Raw genomic sequence first — 18,352 nt, forward strand, 5'->3', positions numbered from 1 at the left:
GGTGATGAATTATTTGGTTTATTATTATTATTAAATAAAATGCTCATAATATTTGAAGGGATGAATGCACAGCTTTGTGATTATGCCAAATACCACTGATTGTACACTTGGGATGGAGTGTAAGCTTTACTAAAATGTATCAATAAAATTGATTTGTTAAAAATTTTTTTTAAAGAAAGAACATAGGCTGGGTCCTGGCATATCCATCACCTCCTTCTCAACTGAGTGGCCTTCAGCATGACGCTTTTTCTCCCCAAGCTCAAATTCCTAAATCATGAAGTGGGATTATCGTATTGACTTCAAAGAGCTGTTGTGAGAATAAAACGCAGAAATTAGTCACAGTTGTGTTGACTGCCAATTCTTGCATGTCAATGATGTTCTAAGGGTTTAACATTGACTTTTTTCTCATTAAATCTTCCTAACAATCCTATGAAGTTAGTATTATCCCCATTTATAGATGTGACCATTGAGAAAGAGTGGTGGCATTACTGTGCAAGGTCACACCTCCGTTCTGCTTACTGCAGAGCCTGTCCCCAGGAAACAGTAACCATGACCATTACTTCCTTGCTAGTTCTGGCACACAGCCCCAGCACCATCACCAGGATCTTAAGGTTTCTGGAATGAGGAGGTGTCTCACAATAGGTGTCCAAAGGAGCGTGCAGGCCAGCAGGAGGAGGGGTGAGTCAGAAGTGTCGTCACTGGCTGCTGTCTGATTGCTTTGGTGGCTGTAATCAAGCCCCATGGAAATCCCCAATTGGATCCCTAATTATCACAAAAAAGTATTTTAAAAATGATGCCACCTGGAAATAAAAGGTTGTTGAGTGTGAAGACAACTACCATCAACAAAACAATGCAATTAGAAGTAAAAATTGCCAAATTCATGCAAAGAAATTTTAGACTCTAAGTGTGAAAAACTGCTCATATGCATTTTTATAAATAAAAAATACTACTCAGTTTTTTAAAGGACATATCTAATGATATGCTTTTTTCACCAGAAAGCTCTTATTAAATACCTTTTATTTTCCCTTAAAGGTATCTTACGATTGATGATGACTTAGAATCAGGTAACTCTAACAAAAAGATTGGGATTCTTCTAGATGCCAGAGACAGAAAATCCACCTCAAACTGGCTTCAGCAGAAAAAGGCCTTTTGTTTGCTCTTGTAGTTGCCTTTGAGAGATGAACCTGCGTCAGCGAGCCCTGGTCCCTGCCTTGCCATCCCCAGGTCTGCCTTCTCGGTAGTGGAGCCAGCATGACTGCCAGCCATCCAGCCCCAAATTCTCCCAACTTGATGTAAAGATTTCTCAGCAGTTGCTGGAATTGGATCCCGTGTCCAACCCCACTCTGCTGGAGGGTGGGGAAGGGAACACGGGTTAGCCAAGCCTCCTCCCACTGCTTCCCTAGAAGTCAGGTCTGGGTCAGCTCCACCCACTGCCTGTGGCTGAGTGGAGGGAAGGCGGTTCCCAGAGGAAAACTGGGGGTGGCTACCATAAGAAGGGGAAATGGGTGCTGGGGAACCCCAAAATATCCATCCTTGGAACATAATTGGTGTTGAAAGAGAGGTTCAGAGACTCCTTTCACACACCTGGCCACTCAGGTGACCCCAGAGGACAGCATCTTTGTCCGACCACCTGTCAAAGCTAAAAAAGCCCTTGTAAGTCCCTAGTGTGGTAGGCATTAGGAATCCGGAGGCCCAGAGAAGGAGAGTGACTTGCCCAAAGTTGCACAGCAGCCTGCAGGCAGGGAAGAAACTAGAACACAAAACTCAGGTATCCTGGCTCCCATACAGTGGTCCTAGCTAGTCAAAAAGGGAGATCCAAGGGCTGTGCACCTGACTGGGGAGGCTGTCCCATCAGCCTCTCCCAGGGAAAGGGCTTTCTCCCTGCAGCTTTTGTGGAGACTTTAACAAATCTGAGACAAAAGGGCGTAAGAGGTAACAAAAAGGATTAAGAGGTGCTCAGATGCCCACGCCCCCCCCCTCCCCCCAGTCGTTGAGGACGCCCCTCTGAGGCCTCATGCTCTGTAAAATGCAGGAAGCACAACCCCATGGCCAGCTGCTGAATTCAGCCTTTCTGGAGATGCTGGAGCCACTGCTGTCTGGCCAGCCCGGGGCTCCCCAAGTCTTCCTCCAGGGCCCTGGGCTCCAGATCTCCATCCCTTCGGGATCCTCAGAAACCTGGAATATCACCACAGTTTGTTCAAAGGGCATCACCCCACAAACAGGCGGCCTCCAAATTCTCTGTGTGAGGTTCGGCACAGCCGTCTGCTGGGAGGGGCGGGGACGGGAGGCTCCTCCCGAAGCCTCATTTGCATAGCAAGTCCATTGTTTTCTCTGGATTGTGTGTATTTGGGTGGCTGAGGGGTTTCTGTGGGAGATGAGAAGGGGTTTAAGCACTCCTGGGCCACCCTGGGAGACCCCGCTATTAGCTCAATTAGAATTCAGAGAAACTACACCTTAATGAAAGAGCAGGAGTGGTGGGACGCCAGGCCCCCCAATCAGAAGAGCCCGGGGTGGGGCCGGGACGCGTGGACAAGCCTTCTCCACACCTTAGGACTGCACAGCGGTAAGAGCAGCCCATCTGGAGCCAGACTGCCTGGGTTCAAATCTCGCTTCACCTCTCACGTACTCTCTGTGCCTCTATCTCCCCATGCCTAAAATGGGGCGAAGAGCAGGCCCTGGCACACAATGTCAGTAAGTGCTTTACAAGCAATGTCAGCTGCCAGACTATTGCTAGACTCCTTCCCACAGCCTTTGCCACGGGCAGGCCAGTGTCGCCACCCCCACTGCCCCCACCCCCCCCAGCCCCGGGCTGCCGGAATCAGTGTGCTGCTGCCCATTGTTCGCATCTTCCTGCCCTGCCCCGCTCCAGGAACGGGGCGGGACCAGCCGCAGCCCCAGCGCAGAAACCGTCAGGCCTGCTGTTCGCCCTCCCCCACCCCGTCCTTACGGACGCTCAGCCATGTCCCCTCCTGTCGGCTGTGCGTGCACCATGAGTTTTGAGCACTGGACTGAGAGTCCTCAGACCTGAGTCCTCTCGCTTCGGTTTCCTAGCTGGAAAAAAATTAAACTTCGGAGGAGCCCACCCACCGCCCAGGGCTGCTAGGGGTTGGTTAAATGAAATAACGAGTGCAGAGCGCCATGCGCCACGCCCAGCCTTCCACCGCCAGCACGGCTGCTCTCAGTGGCTGGCTGGCTCAGAGTGGGCTCTCCAGTGCTGTTCCCAGCCAGGGGCGGGGACCGCCTGGCCAGCCCCTGGTGCCAGGGCCTGCGTGGTTTTCTCAAAACAGGCTGTCCCCACCTTGACCAATCTTCCCAGCACCCCAACACAAGGCAAAAGGTGAGTGAAAGGGCTGGCAGCTTTCCCAAGCTGGCAGCCAGAAGGACCCGAAGAAACCAGGATTTGGAGCCGTTGGGTCCTGGCCCAGCTACTGAATTGCTGTGTGACTTTGGGCCTGACCCTCCGCCTCTGTGCTCCAGCTTCCCTCCTGTAATGGCTAAAGGCAGGCAGATGTGGCTCCTCATGCAGGCCGCACCCCTGGCTGGCCGGGTTTCAATGGGCAAGTTGTTGGACCCTTCCAGGGATCAGTTTGTCTTATCTGCAAAATGAGTACGCTGGTGTGTCTAAGTTAATGAGCACCTGATACCCGGATGTTTTCCTCTGTCTTCCTGCCACTACCCCCCTGCCCCGCATTTCTCTGCTCAGAGAAGAGGAAGTGTTTGGCACCAGATGGGGGCTGGAAGAGTAGATCCCAGCCTCAGCTGTGTATTGGGTTTTGAAGTGTTTTCTCCACACCCCATCCCCACAGAAGCAGAAGGGGCTTCCGTGTGCACAGAGCCCACTAATCTTATTCAGGTTTTCTTGCCCAAAGGGTGGCTTTGACCCAACGTGGACATAAGGTGACATGTGGGCTGCCCACTGTGCAGGAGCAAGCCTCCTGTCAGCAGAGCAGAGTTTACTGAAGATTTGAGGAGTGAGAAGGACGTCAGGTGGGGCTTACCTCACAGCAAGGCCGACGGCCTCGAAACCCATCCACAGTCTCCAAGGACCCGACTGCTGCTGCCACCTGCCAGGGACGTGCCCTGGAGGTCCCTGCACTTGTCATGCTCCCATCCATCACCTGCCTTCCTTCTCTTCTCCTGCTCCCCTCTTTTTGCTCCCCCATCTTGCCACAGGAACCCTCAAATCTTCTCATTCTGTTACCTCCGCCAACTCCTCAAAACCATCCCAAACAAAAAAAGTCTAAAGAAATCTTAGGAATATATTGCGCTTTCTAAGTACACACAGCCTTACCATAAGGCCCCTGTCCCTTCCAACCTGGCTGCCACCCCCAGGCGCCTGTGGCCAAGCTCCTGCTTTCAAATTTGCCTGCCCAAATTCGTAGAATTTGCCTGCCCAAGGCGTCTGGCAGAGCAAAGGGCCTTCTGCAGAAAGCACAAGCATAAAGGCCTGTCCCCCATGCCTATTCATCTATTTCAGTTACTCTTCACTCAAACCCCGTAGCTTAGAAAGCACTGTCCTGATCTTACGAAAGTGGAAACTGAGGTTCCTGCCTGGGATAGAGGCAGCAGTGTCTGCTATCACTGCCCCAGGTTCTGTCCGTCAGCCCCTCGCTGGCCAGGTAGGTCCCTGGGCTCAGCGTCTGCGCCCCTGCCCCTGCCAGCCTCACAGGTCATCACAGCCACCTGGCAGACCCCCTGGAACAGGGGCTGGCCCCTAGTGTCTTTGCGTCCTAGAGCTGCCGTAACAAAGTACCACAAATGGGTGGCTTAAAACAACGGAAATGTATCGTCTGAAAGTTCTGGAGGCCAGATGTCCAAGATCAAGGTGTCGGCAGAGTCATGCTTCCTCTTATACCTGTCTGGAGCATCTGCTCCACGTGCCTTTCTCCCGGCTCCCCGAAGTGGCTTGCCAGCACTCCACGGCAGCGTCACGTGGCAGTCTCCCCTGTGTTCAAAGTTCTACTTCTCGTGGAGACACCAGTCCCACTGGGTTAAAGGCCCTATCTAGGACCTCATTTTACTTGCCTAATTCCATCTGTAACAACTCTCCTTCCAAATAAGGGCACATTTTTGAGGTACGGGGCAATAGGACTTCAACATCTCTTTTCGGGACTCGCAGTTCAATCCAAACACCATGTACTTCCCATCTCTGCCTCCAGGCACGTGGTGGGGCAGCACTTTCCTGGCCTCTGGGATCAGGTGGGGTCACGGGATGAGCCCTGGTCACTTCTGCCCAAGTTTGTCACTTCAGGTAGAATATTTAATTGCTGGGTAGAGACCCTGTTTCCCTCGACCGTGGCTACTGACAGCCTTTGAGGCAGTGGCTGCTCCACTGGCCTGGGTCCAGAGTGAGAAGACAGGGAGGCCCCTGCCGGCCCTGATGGCCATGTGGTGTGAGTGAGACATAAGCTTCATGTTAGAAGCCACTCAGATTTCAGGGTTGTCTGTTATCCCTGAAAACAAAATCAAGATGGAGCTGAAAACTGCATGGAGGATGTTCTGTCTCCGAAGACCTGGCTCTCTGTGGCGTCTAGGGTCTGGCTCGGGGGGGGGGGGGGCACTGAATTGGCCCCTTGCTGGATCTTAGATGGCACAGCTGGGGGAACCTCAGAGGTACTGCATCCAAACCCCTCCCTGGACAAATGTGGAGACAGGAGCCCAGAGAGGGCAGGGTCTTGATAGCATGTTGTGGCAAAGGCTGGCACAGAGCCCTCAGACAGAGCCAGAACTGTTACTGTCAGTCGTGACTCCCACTTGACAGATGGAGAGACTGAGGCCCAGAGAGGAGCAGAACATGGATTTGAAACCAGATTCCCCACTCAGGGCTCTTATGCACATTCCCCTCCATTAAAGGCAGATGTCCTCAGGCTGCCTCCATTAAAGGGAAATGTCCTCAGGTTGCTACCTGGGAAGGACCAAGACACAGACTCCGGAAAGGTTACCGTCTGGCTGGGAGGCCACAACACATCACTGGCATGAATGGCTGAGACTGCCTACCTAGCAGCCATCCTCCTTTTGTCCTTCGTAACAGAACTCCAGCATTATACAGCAATGTGTCCAGCTGAGAGACTCCAAGTTTCAGCCTCTGGTAGAAATGTGGCCATGGATTAAATGCTTGCCATCTAGGTAAGTAGACTAGCCCCTTGGAGAGCTTACTATGGGAGAATGACTCAGCAGGAGGTGCACTTTTTGTTCATCTGTTTCCTCCTTCCTGGAATGTAGTTGTCACGTCAGAAGCACTAGCAGCCATCTTGGATGGTACAGGTATCACGGTGGGTGCAAATACTGGCAAGACAGGGAACATGTCTTAATATATAATGAATGATTTATAAAGCCTCCTAGTTATTACTTAACTTTCACTTTGCAATCTGTAAAAATGGCTCTCCAAGAAGTGCCATGAATCTCCATGGTTTTACAATCCTATGGCATGCCCCACTGTACCCAGCCAGAGAGGCCTGACTGCACCAAACAGAGAGGGGCCATGCTGCTTCTTTCATTACTTCAGCATACCCAGGGAACCAAGAGTCTGGAAGGGACATCTTTGGGTGGGAGGAAGGAGTAAGGATATTTCCTACAACACTGGAGGAGGGGAAACCTTGGATAAAGCAACTCAGATACCTGGAGAAGTGGCGCTTTGAACATTCATTCTAGAGTTATTTTCACCTTCCTTACCCTACCCACATCTCCCCAGGTGGAAGTGAGACAAGGGAGGGCTCTTCCCACCTGGCTCTCCACTCAGCCTTCAAAAAGGTGGCCAGGACCCTCCAAGACGTGGGGCAGTGTGTAGGTGGGTGAGAGAAGCCCTGCACTGGCTGCTCCACAATCCAGACAAGTCCTTCTCCCTCTCTAACTTGGGGTGATAACTACCCTGCCTCCCTCCCAAGGTTGTCCAGGGGTTGTCCTGCTCTCTGCTGGGGGTGTAGGAGGCAGGGGAAAGGGGTGCAGGCAGGCAGTGTGGGTGAGTCCCAGGAAACAGTAAGCATGAAGCACATCACAGTGGTCATGTGCTCTGGACCAGGGTTCCCTGCCGTGACCACCACCCACGCACTGTGTGACCTGGGCCTCGGCTGTCTCACCTGTGAACTAAGCAGTTCCTGTAAGTAAGGATTGGAGCTAATGGATGGGAACCACCTGGCACACGTAGGCCCCGAATATCTGGTGGGTCTCCCACCACCCTGTCCTGGTCATAGTGGATGTTTGCCAATCTCATTGGCTGCTCTGTTTTGAACTCTTCCCACATCTAGGGAATCCCCCACCTACTGAGGCTTCCAGTAGAGCCACCCAAAGGTCAGATCTGCACTTTACCAACTGCCTTGCAGTGGGGGCCTGGGCACATGTCCCCAGCCCAAACCTTTGTGGGAAGCTGTGACCCAAGGAAGCAGGGGACACACATCTCCATTCAGGTGGTGGCTACACCTAGCATCTGCCATCAGGAACAGAGGTTCTGCAGGGACTGGTCAGTCTGGAGCGTCAGAAGGGTGAGCTGCCATGTGGGCATCTCATGGCAGGGGGCAGTGGGGTCCCCACTGACCAGTGCTGAGGTGTGATCTGGGGCCTCCAAGCTGGTTTCCCCGACTTACCCAGAGAATCTGTGGATTCCCTAGCAGCCTTCAGTAAGTTCCTTTCCTGCTTGAATGGCTCAAATCTATTTCTGTTGCCTGTATCCACAAACCCTAATATCCCTGCCAGGCCGGAATGCTAAGAGACCCTCCCTTTAAGGCTATTCTCTGAAATCCTGACATACCCCCACTCCAAGCGTTTAGATGTACGCCTCCATGCGCCCCCCCCCCCACCCATGCCTCTCTCAGGCCATGAATGCTGGCTGGAACAAGCAGCCCTCACCAAGGAATTTCAAAACCAGACCCAGGCCCAGGACTAAAGAGGGTGGCACAGGCAGCATTTATGGGAGATTACCCTTTTGTATAAGGGAAAATAGGCAGCTTCTGGGTTCTGATCCAAGCTCCATGACTTACCGGCTATTTTGATTTGGGCCCCACAGTTTACCTTCTGAACCAGTTTCCTCATTACATAAGAGTAACACCACCCCAACAGGCATCTTTTGGATATGTTCTGGGGGTTAAACAAGGTAAGGGATCAAAAGCCCTTTGCCCCAGGCTTAGCACATCATAGACACTTGAACTGAGAAGATACTGAGTCAGAGAGGAGGAGCAAACAGTAGTCCTCATCTGGGAGCTTGCACCTAAATCACCTGGAGAGGTGCGTCAAATGCAGATTCCTGGGCCCCACTCTGAGAGTTGGATGCAGGGAGTCTAGGTGGGTCCCTGTACCCCAAAGGTCTGCTGCAGGTGGCTGGGGCCACAACTGGAGAAACACAGGACCTGACAGGCAGGAGATCGCAGGTGAGGGGCCCAGGTGGCTGCCCCGGGGCCTGCCCTCAGGACGGCACTCATGCTTCTGAGCTCTTGGCTTCTGTCCCGCTGGGGGCCACTACAGTCTCAGCCAGTCTGACCTGGACTTATGTCCTAGAAAGGATGCAGGTGTTTCTACGTGTTTGGCCTTTGATCACAGTTAGGAGGGTAATGGTTAACTGCAATTACAGTTCACATTTACTGAGTACCTCCTAGAAGCCGAGCAGCACGCTCGGGCTTTACCTGATTCGACTAATAAGTAGGAGGGGCCATCACAGGTGCAGTGAGTAGGCCCAGCAGCCCATGCATTCGCATTCAGGTGAGCTGTTCCCCCTGCAAGACACTAGTTTGGGGTGCTGTGGGAGTGGCACAAAGGCCTCTGAATGGGACCAAATGGGGCACGAGTATGAGACATCACCTACCTGGGTTCCGATTCAGGCTGACTCACGGGGACCTTAGGAAACCGGGGCCAGCCTCTCCATCTGAGCCGTGGGGCCTTGGGCAAGATGCTTCCCTGTCTGAACCCAGGGGTCGCTGTGAACAATAGATGACACAAGCCGTGCCAATGCCCAGCAGAGGGCCAGTTCAGCTCGGCAGCTGTTCCGGGGACGAGCACCCGTTTTCACTTGAACCGATGAACTCAGTTTCTGTAACTTGCAGCAAAGACAGATAGCATGAGGAAGTCCAGCCCTTCCTGAGTGCCAGCTGTGTCCCAGATGCTCTGCCAGAGTGACTCATTTAATTCTCAGGACAAGCTGGTCAAGCAGTAAACAGCCCTGTCATGTGCAGATGTGGAAACAAGCTCAGAGAGGTTCAGGACTGCACATCGCCCCATAGCTGGGATTCAGATCTGATGCCACAGCCCAGCCCCCTTATTCACTCACTCGGTACATCTTTATTGAGGCTACTGTGTGCCAAGCCCAGTGCTAGGCCCTAGGACCCAGAAGTGAGCCACGGACAGGCCCCTGCCCTCAGAGTGCGACTCTAGATGGCAGAAGCCGCCTGCAACATTACCATGAGAGCATTATCAGCAGCCTCTGGGCAAGGAGTAAGGAACAGACCACTGGGGTCTGCTGGGGGTGCTCGTAGGGACTCTGAGCCTCTATTGCACATTGGTCACCTGTGCTTTAGACTTTTTAAGATCTTAGAAATATACAACAAAGCAGAAGATATGTCCTGGTTAGAGCACAGGTTCCAATTTTTACTTTAAAAATAAGAACCACTATGGATCTAATGGAATAATGAGGCCATGCACTAAGGAACTGAGGGCCTAACTGGGAGCCTAAGGGCCATGTGGCCAATACATGATTATAATCAAAGAATGGGATGGGACAGTCTGATCCAGAACTCAGAGGTACAGAGGCCACATGGATGGGCTAATCAGGAGAGGCTTTCTGGAAAGAGCAGCACAATGAGTTGGGCTCTGCAGAGTGAGGGCAGGAGAAAGGCATTCTAGAAGCAGTATCACAGGCAAAGGTTTGGAGTCAGGAACAAGCATGAAGTGGGTATCAGGTGGGGAGGGAGTGGTGAAGATTCTGGCCAGCCTGAGGTTAGAAGTGTTGGGGGGGGAGGTGGCGGCGGCAATGGACTTGGCCCAGTGGTTAGGGCGTCCGTCTACCACATGGGAGGGCTGCGGTTCAAACCCCGGGCCTCCTTGACACGTGTGGAGCTGGCCCATGCACAGTGCTGATGTGCGCAAGGAGTGCCCTGCCACGCAGGGGTGTCCCCCACAGGGGAGCCCCATGCGCAAGGAGTGCGCTCTGTAAGGAGAGCCACCCAGCGCGGAAGAAAGTGCAGCCTGCCCAGGAATGGCACTGCACACACGGAGAGCTGACACAAGATGACGCAACAAAAAGAAACACAGATTCCTGTGCCATTGACAACAGAAGCGGACAAGGGACACACAGCAAATAGACACAGAGAACGGACAACCGGGGTGGGGGTGGGGAGGGAGGAGAGAAGTAAATAAACCTTAAAAAAAAAGAAGTGTTGGGGGGACAAGGTTGAAGACGGAATAGAGGGGTACATGGGGTCCCAAATGTCAGGCCTAGAAGTTTGGTCCTGATCTTGAAGCAGTAGGGAGAGGGAGCCACAGAAGACTTTGGAGCAAGGGAATGTTCAAATTTAAGACATTACTGGGTGGCTGGAATAGGGGAAGAAGTGAATGAAAGGGAGGCGGCTATAAAAGCCACTGGATGAAGAAAGAGCCCCTGCACGTAGGGGGGAGGTAGGGGACCTGGATTCCAGCTCCAGACCTAGGCTGACTTGCTGTGTGACCATAGCAAGCACCTTACTCTTTCTGGGCCTCTGTTTCCTTCATCATCTCTAAAGGCCCTTCTAGACCATGACTGAGTGAATGGGATTCAATCAGGGTCTCTATTTTCTGCATTGCTTCGAACTCGGAGACCTGGCCCAAGGTGAGTCCATCACTCATGATTTATCTCAGGCTTTAGGCCCATATGGCTCAGACCTCAGCTTTCTTAAATGACATGTCTCAAAGAAAATATGGCCATGGAGCCAGGTTCCAGCTGTGTGACTTGGGAAAGGGATTTCACATCTCAGTGCCTCAATTTCCCCAACTGTAGGAATGTGCCAAACACACTTACTTGGCAGAGACGATCCGAAGTCATTGAAATGATGCCTTCAAAGCACCTGCAGGCAGTAAGTGCTCAGTTAGTGGCAACCATTTTGTTAGTGTTGTTTCCAGGGCGGGACTCTTGGCTGTGAGCCCCGAGGAAGCAGAGACGTGTCTCCTTCCTTATTTCCTCCAGGTGCTGACCAGCAGGCAGGAGCTGAGGCCCAGTGTGGGTGGAGCGCTGCAGGGCTCGTCATGGGGACTGTGACGTGGGCCTCCTGGCCTGGTGAGTAGCCTTGGTCCTCTCACCCCACCCTGGGAGATGCCTGTGTCATTCCTCATGGGGCTGGCCATACACGTGTCCCCAGCCCCTCCCTGAGGTCCCAAGAGTGACAGGCACCTTTGTCGAACCACACCCACCAGGATCTAAACTAAATCCCTCTCCCTTTCTGTTTAACCTCAATTCTATATAATTTTTTTTTTTTTTTTTTAGGTACTGGGGCCGGAGATTGAACCTAGGACCTTGTGTGTGTGAGGCTGGCTCTCAACCACCGAGCCATGTCAGCTCCCCTGAGTTGGTTTTTTCATTCGTTTGCTTGTTGTTTGTTGTTTTGTTTTTAGAAGGCAGTGGGAACTGAACCCAGGACCTCCCATGTGAAAAGCAGGCGCTCAACTGTTTGAGCCACATCTGCTCCCCTCTATATAATTCTTTTTGGAAAAGGTAATACACTCAAATTTCTCAAAATTTAAAAGGCACCAAAATGTGTATTATATAAAAATCTCCCTCCTACCCCAGCACCTATCCTTGGTTGCCCTCACTGAAGGCAATCTTTTTAGAAATTAAGGTTAATTGAGCCTCCATGACAAAAATCATAAGCATTCAAAGCAAAAAAATTAAAAAAAAAAAAAGACACACCTTGGAACTCACACAAAAGTATAAATTGAAAACTCCATCTCAAATATCTCAAATCCCACCTTCCAGAGATTCTTTGCATTTTAGCAAATAGCTGCCCAGACTGTTTTCGATGCAGATCCACTTTACAAAAAAGTAAGCAAAAGATCAGAATCTTAATACTAAATTTTCATCTTATACATTTCCTCATAGCTTCTTCCTTAAACAATGACAAGAGTTGTGTGACCTTCCATAGATAATTTACTTAACCAGACTCTCACAATGGGTGTTCGGGAGTTCCAGATTTTTTCCCTATTATAAGCAACACGTGTCCTCGACCTCTCTGCCTACTTACTTTCTTAAAACAAATTTGTAGAAGAGGAAATGCCAGGCCACAGGGATGGCCTTATTTACTTATTTATTTATTTTGAGGTACCAGGGCCAGAGAATGTACCTGGGACCTTGTATGTGGGAAGCTGGCGCTCAACCGCTGAGCCACATAGGCTCCCGTGTTGTTTTTTTTCATTTGTTTGCTTGTTGTTTGTTTTTAGGAGCACCAGGGACCACACCAGGGACTTCCCATGTGCACAACTGATTGAGCCACAGCCATTCCCCATGGGATGGTCATTTTTAAAACCCTGAATGTGCATCAAGCCACCATCTAGTTTACTGTCTTCCCTGGGTATGGCAGGACTGGGAGTTCAATTCAAATTTGGGTTTTCTCAAGGGAAGGCCAAGAAGTCCTGGTACATACCCAGCTGTGTGCACCCCTAACCCCACCTCTGAGTCTAGAGTAAGGCAAACCTCTCCTCTGGGCCTGGCGGCCTGCCTTATTGACTCAGCCACAGGTCTAACCTGGGCCTTCCTCCCTGCCCAGAGTGACTAAGTGACCAGGGGCGGGCAGCTGGCCAACAGGAACCTGGCTGGGACAACAAGGCCACCACCTCCCAGGGAGGGGAACAGATTCTCTCAGCAGTGGCTAGAGGACTGCAGCAGCACCTGGCCTGCAGGTAAGAGCGGGGCCTGAGCCCACATTGGCTGGATCTGGGATGAGCAGGACTCCCCCCACCCCCCTTAACTGCCCTTTCTGGGATTTACCAGGCACTTTTCTCTCAAGGTACTTCTATCAGGGAGGGAAGCGTGAACTGGGGCTTCTGCCCCCAGCCTGGGTCAGAGTGGAGGGCCGAGTGAACATCTTCACTCAGATATCAAACCAGACATCCCGAAGGCCCATGACGCACTCAAGGAGGTAGGGCCCACTCTGCTCCTTGAAGTGGGCCCCCTAAAGACCAGGTGCCACGGAAACCAGAGACTGTGGCCAGGCAATGAGCTTATTTCTAGAAGGACCGAGGGCCCATGTCTCTGGTTCTGGTTCCTTCTCTACCTGAAGCTGCTTCTATCTACAGCCTCCCTATTATGGCAAGGAAGAGCCTATTAGGAAACTGGGCCAGTGGCTCTACCTTTCTAAGAACTGGTTTCCTCATCTGGAGACTGGAAATACTCCCATAGTTCAGAGAATGAGATAATAGACACAGAGGGCCAGAATATGCCCTCCATAGAGCAGGCCCTCGGAAAATGGAGCTTAGAGGGAGCCTGCTGGGTGCTCCCCAGCAGGTACTGGCTGCTTTACATACGCTGGCCCGAGTCAGTAATAGCGCCACCACTGATCCTCACCTGGGCTCCCTGCCTCCACCCTTGCCCTCTAGAATCTTCTCATGTCAGCAACGGGGCCTGTTAAGTGACAGCCGGGCCATGTCATCCTGCTCAATTCTCCAGGGGCTCCCATCTCACTAGGGTAAACACCAACACCTTCGCCATGGCCTGCAAGGGCTTCCAGGACCCGCTCCCCTACTGCTCCCACTTTTTTTTCCTCTCCCCTTCCCTGCCCCCACCCTCTGCTCCACCCTCCGCCAGTTGTCTGCTCTCTGTGTCCATTCGCTGGGTGTTCTTCTGTGTGTGCTTGTATTCTTGTCAATGGCACCCAGGATCTGTTTCTTTTTGTTGCGTCATCTTGCTGCATCAGCTCTCCGTGTGTGTGTGCTGCCACTCCTGGGCAAGCTGCACTTTTTTCATGCTGGATGGCTCTCCTTACGGGGCACACTCCTTGAGCATGGGGCACCCCTATGTGGGGGACACCCCTGTGTGGCACGGCACTCCTTGCGCGCATCAGCACTGCGTGCAAGTCAGCTCATCACATGGGCCAGGGGGCCCTGGTTTTGAACCTTGGACCTCCCATGTGGTAGGCAGACACTCTAACCGTTGGGCCAAATCTGCTTCCCTGCTCCCACTTTTGATCAACTCATTTCAGGCTCACCGGTCAGCTGTTCTCTAAACATAATGGACAGACCCCTCACCTCAGAGCCTTTGCATGGCTGTGCCCTCTGCCTGGAATTTTCTTTCCTCAGGTATCTGTGGCGCTTCATCTCTTTTTGGCCTTTGCTCAAACATCAGCCATGGCGTTCTTCTGGACCTCCGGACACTCTGCTCCCTGCTCTCCATCCTGCTTTATTTTTCTCCTCAGCATGTCCCACCTTCGAACAGCATGTCTATTCTGTTCCTAGTGTGTACATTCCTTAAGGAGAAATTTTTCTTTTGTTCACTTCCATACTGTCAGCACCCAGAACAACATGAGACTTGGTAGGTGCTCGGTAATTATTTGTTGAATGAATGAATCACAGCTAACATTTACTGAATACCTATTCTGTGGCAGGTACTGTACTAAATGTTTTCCCTACATATCATGTCTCTTTTATAAAAAATTATTTAATCCCCACCAATATTCTGTGAATAAAGCAAGTATTGTTTTTCCAAATTTCAAAGAAATGAGACCCAAAAGAGATTTACCCTCACAAGCAAGAGGAAAAGTCAGTTTCAGTCCATCCTGCCTGTCTCCAAAGTCCTTGTTCCTGCTCCATCTCCCCTGCCCCCAATTTTGGGGGGCATCTGTGTTCCTTGTAGCAGTCCACAGCTTGTCTTCAGCACTCAGCACAGCAGTGACGTGAGGGTGCCTAGCAACATGCTGGTGGCCTAGCAACAGCCTCTTCCTTCCCGACTCAACATATCCCTGGGCTAATTTGGCCTTCCAGGAGCTATTCTGCTGACACTCTAACCCACGCTTCCCTCCCGCACACCTGCTAATGAAGGATGGATGAGTTGTCCACAGGAACGAGTGGGAGTCCATAGCTTCATGGAACAAAATGTTCCAAAGAATGTTCTTACTTTAAATCCAAAGACAGGGGCTGAAGACCCCTTTCAGCGCAGCTGATCCCTGAGGAACTGACTGCTGTTTTGTTGTAGGTGTTATCACTTTTAATATCAAAAAGTACAGAAACTCAGGGGTGAGAATTCTGGAAAGTTCTGTGAGAGAGGAAAATTCTTTCGGGAAAGAAGGGTTCCATAGGTTCTTTTCCTTTCAGAGGCCCCAGTGGCAGGAAGGCCCCAGCACAGACCTGCACAAGCTCTCCCAGTATCAGACTGTAGGAGCCAGTCTTTCACTCTACCTTGTCGGAGAAGTGTTTTCTCCTCCTTCTAGTCCCAGGGTTATTCTTCAAAGGACTTTTACTTTTTGATTGTGAACACAGAGGAGGAATGGGAAGAAAGGCTGTGTTTTTGGTTTTTGCTTCTCCACTCCTTTAACACTCCCTAACTCGATGCCCGGCACTGGGGATTCAGAAATGAGAAAGGCATTCCCTGACCGGTGAGGGAGACAGACAAGAGATACAGCGCAATGTAAACCCAACCAAGGAAATGCAGGCGGCCTCAGTCGGTGCTTATACCGTTTGTGCGCTGCATGAGTGGGGGAACTGCTGTGGTCTAGGGAAGGGAGGCCTGTCTACTTCTGTGGGTGGGTATGGGGATGTTGGGGAAGGTAGTGATTTGAAGGAAGAGGAGTGTGAGGGGGGGCAAGAAGGTGTGAATGGCATTCAAGCCAGAGGGAAGAGCACCTGCAAAAGCACCAAGGCATGAAAGAGCTGGGTGAGCAAGCAGTTTGGAACGAATGAAATGCAGGGTACATATACAAGAGTGAAGAACTGACACTGGGGACATTACCAGCACCCAGGTCAAGGAGCTCTGAATATCAGGTTTTAAGATTTATTCTGAGTGCAAGCGCTGGGAATGGCTTCGAGAGGGAAAGGCAGGAGCTGAGGTTAACTCCCAGGTTTCTGGCTCTGCCCACGAGATGGAGTTGGTGGGGGCCGCTGTGGAGAGGCAGTACGGGGTGGGGGTTGGGGTTTGTGAAAAATGCATTCAGTCTAGATGACCTGCAGGAGGTGGTATCCAAAGGCAGCCGGACTCTAAACTTGGGCCTCCCTATCTCTGGACTAGTAGTGCTGCGTGAACCCTCCAGGCAAAGAAACAGGTGGGAAAGAGGGTGGAAGGTTCGGTGACAAAGGAGTCGATAGCGATTCCTTTTCAGAATGAGCAATACGCGGGGAGCGCAGGAGTCGACGTCATGCTGTTCCCCACCCCCAAGAAGAGGCGGCTCAACCGCGTGCTTCTTCCTTCAGAAGCCATAAATGACCCTCGGGGGTCAGGGGTGTGGGGAGGCGACGGGACACTTGCCCCTTTAAAGCTCTACTTGACCCGCACCGCCTGCCATCCCGCAAAGGGGGGGGGGGGCGCGGAGCCCGTCCGAGTCTTCCCATCCATTACCCCACTGCTTTACCTGATCCCTGGCCACGGGCGGCTGGTCAAAGAGAGAGGCTGGGTGGGCCCTAGAAACACACTCAGCCAACAAAACACGCGACGCGGCGGTCGCAATTCCCCGCCCCGCAACCGCGGGGCACCCTGGGAGCCTGACCTGCGGGCAGAGCTGGCTTGGACGCATGCGCCCTGGACGGCGCTGCACACCCTCCGGTTCCCCGGAGTCTTTGCGCAGGCGCCGTAGCCCATAGTAACAAGGAGATGCCGCTTCCAGCCGGATGCCTCGGGTGTCTGGAGTGTTAGAGCGGCGAGAGGGTCAGTGTGGGGGTCATGTTTGTGCTTGGTTATTCCCATTTCGCAAAGCCGGCAGTAGCGGCAGAGGGCAGGCGTCCAAAGACTGCAGCCGAGGCGGCGGTTCACACTGGATAAAAAGCCAGTACACTGCCCTATCTTTATTATAAAGGAGAAATGAAAGTAGTTGTCAATAAAAGACTGTATTTAACTATATAAAGAGTCAGGCAGGATTACTTCAAAAGATAATTAACATACAACGAGGAAGTTTGGGTTTAATAGGAGACAGTATTCAACTATTACCAACATTTCATTTTGAAATTTTGAATCGGAGGTTAAATATATTTTGTATACAAGCGGGAATCGCTGTGTTGGCTGCAAATGCAGACAGACATGGGTGTCTGGTCTTGGCGAACCGATTGTGGTCAGCAGGGAGCCAGTCATTTTCCAAAATGGTGAGCAAGGGAAAATATAATTTCCTTCGATTAAACTGGTATGTGCATTCCTAGGTAATATGGGGTATATTGAACCTGGGAAATAGTTTATTATATTTGTATATAAAACAGTTTTTAGACAATATAAGGTTTTTTGCCCAAGTGAAGGTCTGGCAGGACATTTGAAAGTTGTGCAGGACAGAGGACAAATTGTTATGGGGAACTCCTAAGTATTGCAAAAGGTCCACATCCCTACTCCCAAATGCCAAAAGTGTCTCCTCAGTCTTGTGACACCTCGAAACACCCATACAAATCCCCAGACTCTTCTTTGGATAACCACTGATTTGTTCAATCAAATGGTAATATTTGCCAGCAAACTCTGTCTTGGTGAGGAGGGTTATCGTGGTGGACAGGACAAAGCCCCTGTCCTTGAGAAACATACACAGATAGTTATGTTTTAATATGCTAAGTAGCTCGACAATAGGGGCAGTAGGACAGGGTTGGAACATACAAGGAGACCCAGATGACTGGCAGAGTGGTACAGGGCCTGGGAAAGCCAAACGGAGAAGTAGCATTAGAGCTGAGTGCCACGCAGAGAAGGGCTGGTGTGCCAAGCAGAGGGACCAGCACAACCAAGACAAGTCCAGAATGGCTGGCACCCACTAGGCACTCAATAAATGTTTTGAATGAATAGATGAGTAATGACTGAATGAGAACACGGGCCACAATTGTTGTCAGGGAACCATTTCCCACTATATCATGAACTGCTAAAAGGCTGAGAGAGGAACACCTGCTTCCTTACTCCCCTGAGCCCAGTATCAAGTTGGGACCCAAAGAAGCCTCAATGAATGGGTCCTAGACAAAAAGACAAAGCTGTGTGCTCCTAGCCTGGGAGTGACTTCCAGGAAGCGGAACACTGATTATCTGCTCTCCCACAGGGCAACTGCTAAAAATACAACTGCACTGCTGCTTAAATGTGAGAAAAAGCAGGGCAGGGGTGGTCTCTTATTTTTGCATCTGCTATACATGCATGATCCGGTGTCAGGGCGTATTTCCACAAATGGTAACTTCTGAGGACTTTCCTAACATCAAAGTCTCCCACAGTGTGTGCACAATGGGGTAGGCCACGGGCAGAGGGTCATATCCC

General features: G+C 51.4%; 1 protein-coding gene and 1 long non-coding RNA gene across 10 annotated transcripts in view; one reads left to right on the forward strand and one right to left on the reverse strand.

Moving 5' to 3' along the window:
• LOC105746648 (uncharacterized) lies at nt 1–16,634 on the reverse strand. Of its 8 annotated transcripts, XR_001118954.4 has the most exons (5): nt 16,503–16,612; nt 10,976–11,021; nt 8,792–9,145; nt 638–6,285; nt 1–307 (listed from the first exon to the last, which is right to left on the reverse strand). It is a non-coding gene; the product is annotated as an uncharacterized lncRNA (long non-coding RNA). The 8 variants fall into 8 exon arrangements; XR_009183177.2 differs by having other exon boundaries at nt 1–6,285; nt 8,792–9,022; XR_011647302.1 differs by having other exon boundaries at nt 1–6,285.
• SDCBP2 (syndecan binding protein 2) overlaps nt 11,143–18,352 on the forward strand; it is a 24,264-nt gene continuing 17,054 nt past the window's right edge. Inside the window, exons 1-2 of one of the 2 annotated variants that reach the window (XM_058286825.2) lie at nt 11,143–11,230; nt 11,438–12,846. The gene's annotated coding sequence lies outside the window, so the exon portion shown is untranslated. Of the gene's footprint in view, nt 11,231–11,437; nt 12,847–18,352 lie in introns of those variants that run through there. The other variant, XM_058286824.2, reaches the window with a different exon arrangement.

This window comes from Dasypus novemcinctus, chromosome 24 (assembly GCF_030445035.2).
Source record: "Dasypus novemcinctus isolate mDasNov1 chromosome 24, mDasNov1.1.hap2, whole genome shotgun sequence".
In the NCBI taxonomy this organism is placed as follows: Eukaryota; Metazoa; Chordata; class Mammalia; order Cingulata; family Dasypodidae; genus Dasypus; species Dasypus novemcinctus.